Below are 12,280 nucleotides of genomic sequence, written 5' to 3'. Positions count from 1 at the left end.
GAAAACAGCTCATCCTTTTTCACATTTAATATATTCCTAATATCTGGCAAATAATCTACACAAGACAGAGATTCAGAAATGAGTAAGAACTTCATAGCTTAGTGGTAGAGATAGACATATAAACAAATAAATTTAAATTCATTTTGACAATTGTAATAACAGAACCATGCACACAATACTGGAGAAGGAAGTATTTAATTCTGTGGAAAGGTCAAGGAAATCTCCTCCACAAGGTCAAATTTCCTAATTACAGACTCGCGTAGTACCATGACTCTCTCTTTGATAGCAGTTACATCACAGATGCAACTTTCCATTTATCTAGCGATTGTTTGACTAGTGCCCATCTCCTCCATTAATGTTTAAGTTCCATTTGGGCACAGAGCCTGTCTTCTCTTGCCCACTAACAAATTATCAACACTCAGGATAATGTGTACAAAAGGCTATCAATTAGTATCTCTTAAATACTGTTAATTATATGGAGGAAAACTATTCCTAAAGGGATCCATTAGGATACCTGTCTTGGCTGTTGGAGTAGATTAGGAGTTTACCAAGAGAACTACGCAAAAAGAGGACGACGTAGCAGGCAAAAGATACAGCAGTATGTGCAAAGAGATGAAGGTGCATATGCTTGGTGCTAGTGTGTAAAATCTAAGATGGGGTTTGGAGGAACTTGTGATAGAGGGCAAAAGAAGGAGTGTGCAGAAGATGAGAGAGATCATGTGGAGCGATTTATCTCATAGGTGTGAGATAGGCAGTCACTAAAGCATTTTAGGAAAGTGAGAAACATGGCTGGACTTTCCATTAAATCTTAGAAAGATCAGTTTTTTTACAGTTCCATGTTCATTAGGATTTTTAGGTTGCAAGGAACAGAAATTCACTTGGGTTACATTCAAGAACATACTATAAGAATAAGCACAAAAATATGAGAACTTTCTGTCAATAATTAACCAGATAATATGGAGAAATGCTGTGTCTTCTGTGTCTTCGGCAAGAGCAATTTCATTGATGTTGTTGGAGCAGTCACCTGATTTCAAACAGAGGACTTAATTGGTGAGGAAGAAATGGACATGATGCAAATGGACTACTTTTTCAAGAAGCTTGAAAAGAGAAGAGGTCTTCCAGGCCAACATGATGCTGAGAATTTATGCTTAAAAATACTTTCTTCCCAATACATAGCAACAAGGGTTAAAATGTTAAATACACACACACACAAACACCACAACTGGACTCAAATATAAGATAGATATCTGTGTGGATGAGAAATAGAACAGAAACAGAGCAGCAAATGGAGGCTGAATTCACAGTTTTCTGGGGTTTGTAATTGCGGCAAACAATTCAGCAATGCGGGGCCAAAGGTCATTAAAAATAATCCTCACATAATCGGGGGAGGACTTTGGTTTCACATATTGCTTAGAACCACGGATTTGTTGAAACTCCCTCACTTGCAAAAAGAAGTAGGGAGAATATAAGATCTATTGACATTCTGAATAGAGCTAAGGGTATAGAGAAATTGTGGGTTCAAGGAGGCATTGGGGAGAAAAAACAAATTCATTCTCTAAAACTGAGTCAAGCTGCCTTCAGGCATCATACCCCCAACCAGCCCATATAGGCAGTAACTTCAAACTGTAATTATAAAATCCAGCCCTATATTGGAGATTCAAAGCATACAGAGGCAACTACAAAACCCTAGACCAAGAAGAGTGAGCAGTATGTGTATGTATGTGTGTGTGGCTGGGGGGAGGAGTGCATGCACGTGTATGATGAGCATGTGTGTGGGTGTGGGGATGGGTATATATGTGAGAGAGAGAGAGAGACAAAGACAGAGAGACAGAGTCAGAGACAGAGACAGAGGGGGAGAGAGAGAGAAATCTTATTCAAAATAAATCAGCATACAAAAATTCCAAAATATATGAAGAAAATCTGATACTAAAAAACACGATCAACAACCAGCTAATAGAACTTTTCCATACAATATTTATCTTATAGAATAGTCTGACAAAGACTTTTAAACATGTTGAGGATGTCAAAGAGATAACTGAAATAATTTCCATTTAAATAGAAGAGGAAAATTGTTGAGCAAAAGCAAAAACACAGCAAGATCAGAGAGAGAGAGAAAAAGAGAGACAGACTGTTATAAATCTCGGAAATGAAAAATACAGCAATGGATTTGAAAATGCAATAGATGGGATAATTTCTAGACAAAACAAAGCAAGAGTGAATTAACGAGCTAAAACACGGAACTGAAGAATTCTAGCAGCAAGAGACAGAGCTAAAAAGGAAAACACAGTTAAGAAGCTAGACTGAGAGGCTCCAACACTTGCAAAATAGGAGTTCTTGAAGAAGAAGAAAAAAGAGAATAGCGGAGATGCAATATTGAAAGAAATAATTATTGAAAAGTTTCCAGATTTACAGAAGGTTCTCAGTTTTAAGAAGCACAGACATTAACTAAAAATAAATCTATACTGGAAAACATTATAATAACCAAGAGAGAGAGATGATCTTAAAAGCGAGCAGAGGAAAAACAGTGATTACTTACAGGGAATGACAGTATATCTAACAGTAGATTATTTACTAGCATAATAGAGGCCAGAAGAAATTAGGTAAAATCATCAAGTAGCCAAGGGAAAATAAGGACCAATCCATAATTTCATGCCCAGCCTAAAATTTAGGCAATACTGAGAGCAAAATGAAGATATTTCACATATACACAGCCTACCCACCCCTCTCACACACATCCACATTCTTATATTCATGTAACTCACTTTCACATACTCATATTCGCATATACACTCACACACACAAACACGCTTATACTCACACTCACACATCCACGCAGTTCTGATTTAAGATGTATTTTAGCTGGCAGACAAGTGAACCTGGAAGAAGGGCAAGAAATATGAAAAGTTGATATATGTTAGTCAAATTAAGCCATTGACTATGAAAAATAATGTTTAAATTTTTTTAAAGTTAGAATTCCAAACAAAAATAATGATGTGACAGGGGTGGAGGGATAGTCAATGAGTAATTAAAGCCTGCCAGAGCTCTTACCACGATTGAGAGAGGATAGAAATATTGCACAGCAATAAATTTTTTAGATAGTTTTATATTTAAATATGCATCCTCAAATTGTAAGTGTAATTACTAAAAGAAAAAAACAGAAATTCAATCACGAGCCAGAAAAGTTGGACCATTAGCACAGATCAGCAAGTTTTCTCTAGGTGGATGCGAAATTTCTCCAGGACAACATAGTGGTTGGAACGCACTTAACAAAACACTGGACTACCCACAGGGTGACAATTAAATGTTTTTGTCAGAAGATAAAAAGCTTCAAGGGACTGAATTTCTGTCTTCACCAGTGAGTCTATCCCTGGAAGTTGGTCCTGGAGTACTGTGGTTGATACTAGATTCTTTGCAATGACTTTTACAATAGGTGCCGAAGTGGAATCTTTTACGGAGTTTCTTCAGGAAGTGGGAATTCCCCTCCAGCCCCCAAGCCAAAAGTTCACAACTTTTTGAGCTAAGCTCTTGGGTTTTTTTTTTTTAAAGTCATCTATCAGGGCACAGGTCAGCCCTTGGAACACGAAGTCAGGGCACAAACAACATCTGCCACTGCACTAAGACAGAAATATTGTTCCCTCCCATTCTCTTCAAAATCAATTTTCTCAGTGGAGTCAAGTCAAAACAGGTCTTTCCACAGCTCTCCTATCCTCAGACTCCCACATCAACTGACCCTGTATTTCCCTTACTGGAGTCTAACCTCGGTGATGCCAGGGTGACATTCTATCTCTGCCTATGCTGCGGTAGAGGGTCATAGAGAGTGCTACAGAGGGGAGAAAAGCACAAGCAGGTCCCTATCCAGGCTCAGGGAGCCCCTCCTTGATGGCACTGCTGGCCCCAGCTGGTCCCAGGCACTAGAGGGAGACTTAGAACACGCTGAGGAAGGCATTCTAAAACACGGATTCTCCAAGGTACAAGGCCCGGGCTTTCCCAGGTCTAGGGGCATGCTGGGCTACAAGAATAACATTTAGGAATGAATTTGATCCAAATTCCCAACTCTGGTTGGGCTGAATGCCCCTGGGACTCAGGTCTCAGATTGGCAGGGGCAGTAGTAGACCTGTTCCTCCTTGAGCCCCTGGAGAGGATATGGGATGATATACAAGGCTGAGGATGGTTATGAAAAGAAAAAAGAGGACGCTTCTCCATCAAACTCATTGTTCTTGTTTTGCATTGTCACAGGATGTTGATTATTTCAGTATTGACATCCAAGACTCTACTGACTATAAAATAATTATTACCACATCAATAGCTGCTACTTAGTTACTTTGTCTACAAGAAATTTACAGGAAGATTTAAGTAAGAAGGCTTCACGAGGCAATAGATTTCTGAGAAGTTGTATCATGCTGCAAATGGCGACATGAGGTCAAATGCCAATGATTTTATCCTCAAATGAACTGTAATAACTTCCCTGAAATGCACTCTTTGGAATTTGCAATTGTTATGAAACGGAATTTATAATTAAAGAAAGAAATTAACACAGTGTGCTGGACTAGAATGGAAATCCGAAAACTCCAACTTATTTTTAAGCATAAATAAATATACAAAGAAGGGAATAGAAGAGAACTAAATTATCCTAAAGTCTATTGAGGGCTTACCATAGATCTGACAGTGTATTAGGCAATTTTACTTTTAGTATTTAAGTTCGAACTCACAATGGCACAATGAAGAATGCTCATTAAATGGCTGGGAGATTTCGGTTTTAAAGGCACAGCAGCAGTGTTCTCCATGAATGGCTTTATTAAAAGGGAATATGAGGATAATTAACAGCAAATACTTTCAACAGCCAATAGCCAGACATTGGAAGACATATCCAGGACACAGCTCCATATTTACAATCAGCCCTCAGGAATGACTAAAATTCTTCCAGTTGCTTTGCTAACTTGTCCACCTTTGCAGAAAATTCTATTTGCTCTTCCATTGTGATGACTCACATACACCTTGCCTCTGTTTCTATGTCTCCTTTGCTATAATCCAAATAGCATTTTCTATAGGTCTTAGATTCAAACTCAAGGAAAAAGTAGGGAACAGTATAATCTATGAAAAAGCTATCTGGCATTGGAGTCAGAAAATTTCCATGTGATCCAGCTTCCAGGCATTATTTCTGATAAACTGAGCTTGAGTTTACTCAACTAAAAACTGGATGTATTAATATCTACCATGAAAAGTTATACACATTACGTATAATAAAGTTTTTGCACCGTACTTGGTATAAGGCAAGGTTGCAATGTGCAGTATCACTTATTTTTATTACTGTTTTTGAAGTCTGGTATTTTTGCCCAAATATTGTCTAGTACAAGGGGTGAGTGCTACATGCCTGGATATCTCACAGATTATTGGCCAACTTTGGGGCAAGTGTAGGCCTATCAATGGTGGCCAGAGTAGCAGGGTCATGGAATACACTGTGCTGGCAATGACTATCTAGCTGGGCTACTTAACAAAGTTCTAGAAGGTTTCAGACACTATCCCAAAATGGGTTGGCACTAGCTTGTACTTTTGCCAGTTCACTGCAGCATCTCCAGAAGGACAACCGGTGGCAGGCTTGCCCAGCTCCAGTTATTACTTTGTAAAGCATCTCAACAGTATATCTGGCCCATGGTCATCATAATAATTCACAATTAAATATTTGACTGTAGGGGCCGGCCCAGTGGCACGGCGGTTAAGTGTGCACGTTCCGCTTCTCGGCGGTCCGGGGTTCGCCAGTTCGCCACTTGGCACATCATGCTTTGATAGGTGTCCCATATATAGAGTAGAGGAAGATGGGCATGGATGTTAGCTCAGGGCCAGTCTTCCTCAGACAAAAAAAAAAGAGGAGGATTGGTAGTAGTTAGCTCAGGGCTAATCTTCCTCAAAAAAAAAGTTTGACTGTAAATCATCCAACACTGTTCTTTCTCCTTTGAAAAGAATTCATTAACGGACTAAATCCCGTGAATGAAAAAACACCTCTTGCAAGTTTGACACCCACTTTAAATTGACAAATCTGAGCTTTGAAGGTTAATTAAAACATTTGAGATTTTATGATCATTCACCCATGACCACACCTACCTTCCTATTTTGGAGTGGAAAACTAATATTAACCCTCATCTGAAAATCCCCAAAGATTTTTCAGACACCACAAGGCCTCTTCGAACCAAAAGCTGGAAGAAGAAGCATAAATAAACCAAAACATGTGGGATTCGTTTCCTTTAAAATGAATATTAATTTTTTAAGTTCAGGCAAAGGTTATTTGAAAAGTTCTAAGTGTTGTACCAAGCCAAAAACATGTGATCCTCATGGGATTGTGGTGGGAGGTTCTTGACTTTCGGTGTGCACTTACGCACACAATATTGTTAACTGTACTCATTGCCTTTAAAACATGTGCTAAGGAACAAAGGTAATCTGGCAGCCCTCAGAGACTTTGGGTATGATCCTTAGTACAAGAAATCCCCAAATATTTTCAAGTAGGTTGGGAAGGACAACTCACCTAGAGTAAAACCTTGGTCATGTGAATGGTAGAGTGACCTCTTATTTCTCACTTCCTCTCCTCTGTAGTAAGATAGCAGACATTCTCTAGAGCTGTACTCTCCAATGGAACTGTCTGCAGTAAGGTAAATGTTCCCCATCCTGCAGTGTCCAATACAGCAACCAGCACCCACACAAGGCTATGGAGTAACTGAAATATGGCTGGTACTGAGGAACTGAATTTTTTATTTTATTTCATTTTAACTAATAAATTTATATAGCTTTATGTGGCTGGTGGCTACTGTAATAAAGAGTGCAGCTCTACAGAACAGGAATATACTCCTTGAATAAATCTCTACAATAGTAATAGTAATTAGCAATAATAATAATAAACACCTCTCATTTATTAAGCACCTAGGGCTTTACCTGTTTATTCCTCACAGAGCCAATTCCCATCATCTTCCATGCCCTGGGTGTTGGTAGACTCACTCTTGATAAGGTCCTATCCTAAAAACTAGAAGTGGTGACTCAGGTGATAAATATAATGACAAGCATTGGACCCAGGAGAATAGAGCAAACCAGTTGGAGTCTATCTATCTATGGGAAATCCCATGCAAGGATGGTACAAAGCAGAGATAATCTTTGGGACCAAATGAGGGTGGGCTCTTAAGAGTCAGTAGTCCTCTTGCAAGATAACAGGTTATAGGTGATCTTCATCTGGGTTCCAGTCATTGCTCTACTGATCTTGGCGTCCTCTGAAAGGAAGGGAAGAAAATGAGTAACTGACAATGGACTCCAAGGAGCATATTATAGTCACAGGTTTTAACAAGGTGTTGGGATTGGGAGAGGAATATTTGCAAGTGAGGAAGAACTTGCCTTTGGTGACTTTGGAGTCATACTTAACTCCTCTCTTTCTCTCACACCACAGATCTGATCTCTTCAGCAAATGCCACTGGCTCTATCCTTAAAATATATCCAGAATCTAAGCAACTCTCATCACCTCCATTGGTCTGAGCCACTATCATCTCACACCCGGATTATTGCAGTGACCATCTCATTACTCAGTTTGCTTCCACCCTTGCCCCATTATAGTCTCATCTCAGAAAAGCATACAGAGTGATTCTTTAAAAAACTAAGTCAGATGATGCCACTCTAACCAAAATGCTCCACTGGCTTCCATCTCTGAATAAAAGCCAAATCCTCTAAATGACCCACAGGTCCCTATATGACTTGATCTCATCTTCTACCATTCTCAGCCTCAGCCACTCCACTCCAAATAGACTAGTTTCCTGAATAGGGAACCAGCCCCTCCCAAGGGAAGGAGCATCCTTCCCTTGGACCCGTCTACTGGTTTCCTGAACCAGGGATGCTCCTTCTCCTGGGCTCTTCTACTCTAACTCTCTAATCCTGGGTTCCAACATACACCTTCTTCCCATCTTTGCTCAAAAGCCATTTTTACAATGAAGTCTTTCCTGATTACCCTATCTTAAATTCACCCCACACAATCCCTACCACACACTTTTTCCCCTATTTCTGCTTTATTTTTCCTCCATAAAACTTATCACTATCTAATATACTTTTTCATATTTTGCATATTTCATATTTCTCCGTTAATATAACTTCATTAAGATGGAAATTTTCTTCTGTTTTCTTCATTGCTGTATCCGCAGAACACAGAGAATTTCCTAATAGGTAGCAGCCACAGAAATAATTGAATAAAATGAATTGATGAAGCTTTCTGGTTGGAGATTTAATCAAAGAGAAGTTTAATGAACCTCTAAAAGTTTATTGTTGGGACAAAATTTGGATGCATTTAAACTATTTCATTGTCCTCAAATGTCTGTTTTCTCAATTTCAATCAACAGAAAGTGGCCCACAGCTATATTCTGTTTTTAAGACAATTTCTCTCCAACTAAAAGTGCATGGGTCTTGCTTGGCCACACTTGAAAAATGTAGATGCATGGAATGTTACAGCTGGAAGGGGCCTTAGGGAACTACTCCAGTGGTCCTAAACTACGTTCCCACAATGGCTAGACCAAGATTTCCCACCATAAAATTGAATAATGCAATATTGCTTCCAATTTGCAGAAACAGAAAGTAGAAAAAAAATTCTCAATTAAATTTTTTCCCATAAATTGCTCTTAAGATATTGGCACTGCAGTCACTTATCAACTAACGAGTACTAGCAGATGTCAAAAATCAATAAACAAGAAGCAGACAGATGAAAATATATACAAAATATATATGGAAATATAAACAGAATTGTTTATTATGATAGTTTGATTTATCATGGGCACATGCAAATAATTGTGATTATATTTTGCTTCTATCTAACTCTATTTTCTACCAGTACAATTTCTCCTAGTTTGTCTGATAAATTAAAGATCATGGGCACTCCATGAATAACACATGGTATCTGGAAAACAGAATCCTAACTGCAGGTTTTCTAATGTTGAACAAGTTTGAGAACTTCTGGTCTAGTCTAGCCCCTTAATTCCAGGATTCAGCAACTTACACCCAATAGAAATGATTTGCCCAAAGTCACATAGTGACAAAAATAGACACTTGACAAATCTTTTCTGTTTACTTCTTTCTTCCTTACTTCAGCTGTCAAGGACTCAACTCCCTTTTTAAAAGTTCTCAACATTTACTTTATTAAACGGGGAATCTCCACTCAAAAATCTGTCCTTTGAGTAGCGTGGAGGCTCCCTGGCACTCAACTCCTTTCTACCCTTCAAACAAGCCCATTTTTCTAATCACTAGGAAAGAAATAAATTTTTTTTAAAAAAAGAGAAAGTTAACAAAACTACCCAAAAATATAAAAAGAAAAGGAAATTTTACCTCATCTTTTTCCAGACACGGTCACAAACTAGAGACCTGTGGACAGTTTCCAGCCCCCAAAATAGGTTTTCCTTGAAGAATTTCCACTGAAGAATTGGAAGAGAGAGGGACAAAAACCAACAAATAAAAAGTAGATGATTTCCAATTTTTAAGTATTCTAAATTTCTGACTTCTTTTAAAGCAATAGGAGATATTGTTCCATTAAGCCCAAATTCTAGTGACAGCAATCATCAGGATCAAAGTCACAACTATTCCCTTTATACAAGGCCTAGAGTTTCCTGTTCACCCCAATTCTCTCCACTCTTTTCACCAACAAATGTCTGTTTCCATCTGTTATCTAATTTGATCTGCAGTTTTATTTTATTACAGTAAAATATTTCTCTGTCTCCATGTCACCATAAAAATTGAGGGAAAAAAAGTAAACTTTTTTCACTTTTTTTACCTTTTTTACTAGGTGGTAATGAGTTTAAGGAAAAAAATGAGAAGAATTGCATTTATTTTGTGGAAATGAAGAATATTTCTGTATGTTTTAATATGCATATGACATGAATTTTTGTGAAAACAACTTAAGATGGATTTTTTAATACTGCAGTCCATGGCCTTATTTGAGTTTGTGATTTCTGTCTTATAGTCATGATTACTAACTTACTTCAGAGACAGAAACTGAAAGCCACTGGTTTCCTGTTTGCTTTTTCTTCTGAAGAATAGTTATTACTAAGACTGCTAACCCATAGTAGACATATGTGTCATGCCTAACGTCTTGGAAACTTCCTTGCTAATCAACTACCCACCTCACAAACACACACAAACACTCATAAACTACATGTTCAAAGAAATAGCTCTTGGCTGTCCTTTGCAGAGGAGTAGTCATTCTTTGTGACATTCCTGGGCACTTAACCTAAGGGCACTGCAACTTGGATTAGCCCCTGAGCCATGAAGTGGCCTGGTTTTTCACTAAGGCAACCAGATTTGCTCCCTTTTGGATCTTTGGTTTTATAAGATTTTCATTTTTGTATTTGTAAAATTATAATTTTTAATTTTAAGGGATTGGCCAGATAATGAGAATAGCAGAGATAACCAAAGAGAAGCGGAGAAGATGAGACCACGTGGGCCATAAGAAAATAGACAGTGTATCTTAAAGATACCTCTGTGGCCAAGTGATTGTCCCCTTTCAAAATATACATTTTAGCCTAAATTAGATTATGTTATTATAATGAAAAGAGCCTTAATTTGCTTTTTTTACATCTCACGGGACTGTCCTATGCCGAGCAACTACTACTGCGTTGGTGGTCCCTTATTCTACGTGTTTCTCTATATTAGGTCATGTGGCCAGAAATCCACAAGTGTGGGCCACACGAGTCTTTCATTGATGACATTGGTAAAATATAACCCAATAAATGCTCAAAGCATGTCAAAGTAATCCAAATACGGTTGAATCAATTTCTTAAGTATAAGCTTTTTTAATTGACCCAGTGTTACTAACAGATCACTTTTGATCAAGTAATAAGAACACAGTGTTGACATTTAAGGGAAGACGAAAGAGCTTTTTTCAGGGCTCATCCCAATTCTGAATCTATGTTAACATCATCAATGGTGACTTTCTGATATGTTTTGGTAGTTCCTGCTACATGTTTGCCCAGTTTGTTCCCAGAGCTGAATATTTCATTAGTTTTAATATTTATGTACACATCTCCAGAGTTCTGGAATTTGTGTGTCAATTTCTTGAGAAAAGTTCACCTACCATTTCATCAGTTTCTTTGGATATTGAGGCCTGTGGCTATACCAGATTTGCGATTATCTAGGAAGACCTTGAGGTTTATCTTCCAAGAATTTCTGTCAAAACTTAAAGTGTGTTTCATATTTCTTGTAACTTGAGAACTTCCTCCAAAATTGGACCTTTTTTCACAAGAACATATCTGCAAATGTGAGCAATCTATGACTCTACTAGACTTAGAGCAGATCAGAAAAAGGAAATGAATCTCTGTTCACTCAACTCACAAGTCTGGTTTAAATCTGAATATTTCACATCCTTGAAGAAAGCCGAGTGATTCTTATCTAGTTTGGTTTTTCCTTATAATTAAGTCCAATCTATGGTGTTATCTTCTAATATCAGTAAGAAACCACCATATCATGATCCCTGAGGGGTCTGACAGTTGGTTCTTAGAGATCTCCACAACTCCAAAACTTCCTTGATATCAACATGTAGTTTAAATTCTCTTCAACATGTTTTCACTTCCTATCCAGCTGACAGCACTAAAATAAGAAAATTGTCCATATTTTGCTTGAATTCCTGCATACATTGGGAAGGTATGGTCATGAGTACAAAAGCTATTTATAATGTTGACAATTTCCTTTGCCATGTCATGAAATGAATCCAACTTGGAAAGCTCACAGCAATATTTACCTGATGAATTTGGACACTGGACACACCAGCATTCTTTTGGAACATGAATAAACTGTTGAAAGCTTTTTTGGTCTGTTTCATCACAGTGCTCCATCTGAAGGAAGTAAAATCACTTTTTCAAAGGTTGATCAAACCTCTCAGATTTTGCTGGCAAATACTTATTTCATTATCTTGTTCTTAAAATATTGCTAAAAATTTCACTCTGCACTGGGAGTCAGGAGGCCACAGTTGATCTGCCTTAGAATATTTCTTTCCAACCTCTAGCTCCTCTTATTTCTCCCAAGCTTTTGTGGCCCAGTCTCTTGAACACTGCAGCTCTCATTTGCCACAATATAGTGTCACCCACCTACCTCACCCAAAATAGAACCAACAGAGAAAAGTGATAATTCATATGTGAATAATTTCCTGTAACCTATATAAAACCAGTTCATAAAATCCTAGACAACCTGAAATAAACAAATATTAATACAACTTTGCCCACAACCCCCACTTGATGTATGACTGAAGTGACATTGGCAGGAACACTTTTTAAAACCAGCT

General features: G+C 38.0%; 1 long non-coding RNA gene across 1 annotated transcript; it reads right to left on the bottom strand.

Moving 5' to 3' along the window:
* Positions 1 to 7,123: 7,123 nt before the first annotated feature.
* On the bottom strand, positions 7,124 to 11,837 carry LOC123288152 (uncharacterized). The gene is made up of 3 exons (XR_006531718.2): positions 11,741 to 11,837; positions 9,337 to 9,422; positions 7,124 to 7,250 (listed from the first exon to the last, which is right to left on the bottom strand). It is a non-coding gene; the product is annotated as an uncharacterized lncRNA (long non-coding RNA).
* Between the last annotated feature and the right edge of the window lie 443 nt (positions 11,838 to 12,280).

This window comes from Equus asinus, chromosome 10 (assembly GCF_041296235.1).
Source record: "Equus asinus isolate D_3611 breed Donkey chromosome 10, EquAss-T2T_v2, whole genome shotgun sequence".
Classification (NCBI taxonomy): Eukaryota; Metazoa; Chordata; class Mammalia; order Perissodactyla; family Equidae; genus Equus; species Equus asinus.
The sequence above is the reverse complement of the archived record's forward strand: the minus strand, read 5'-3'. Positions and strand labels throughout refer to the sequence as shown.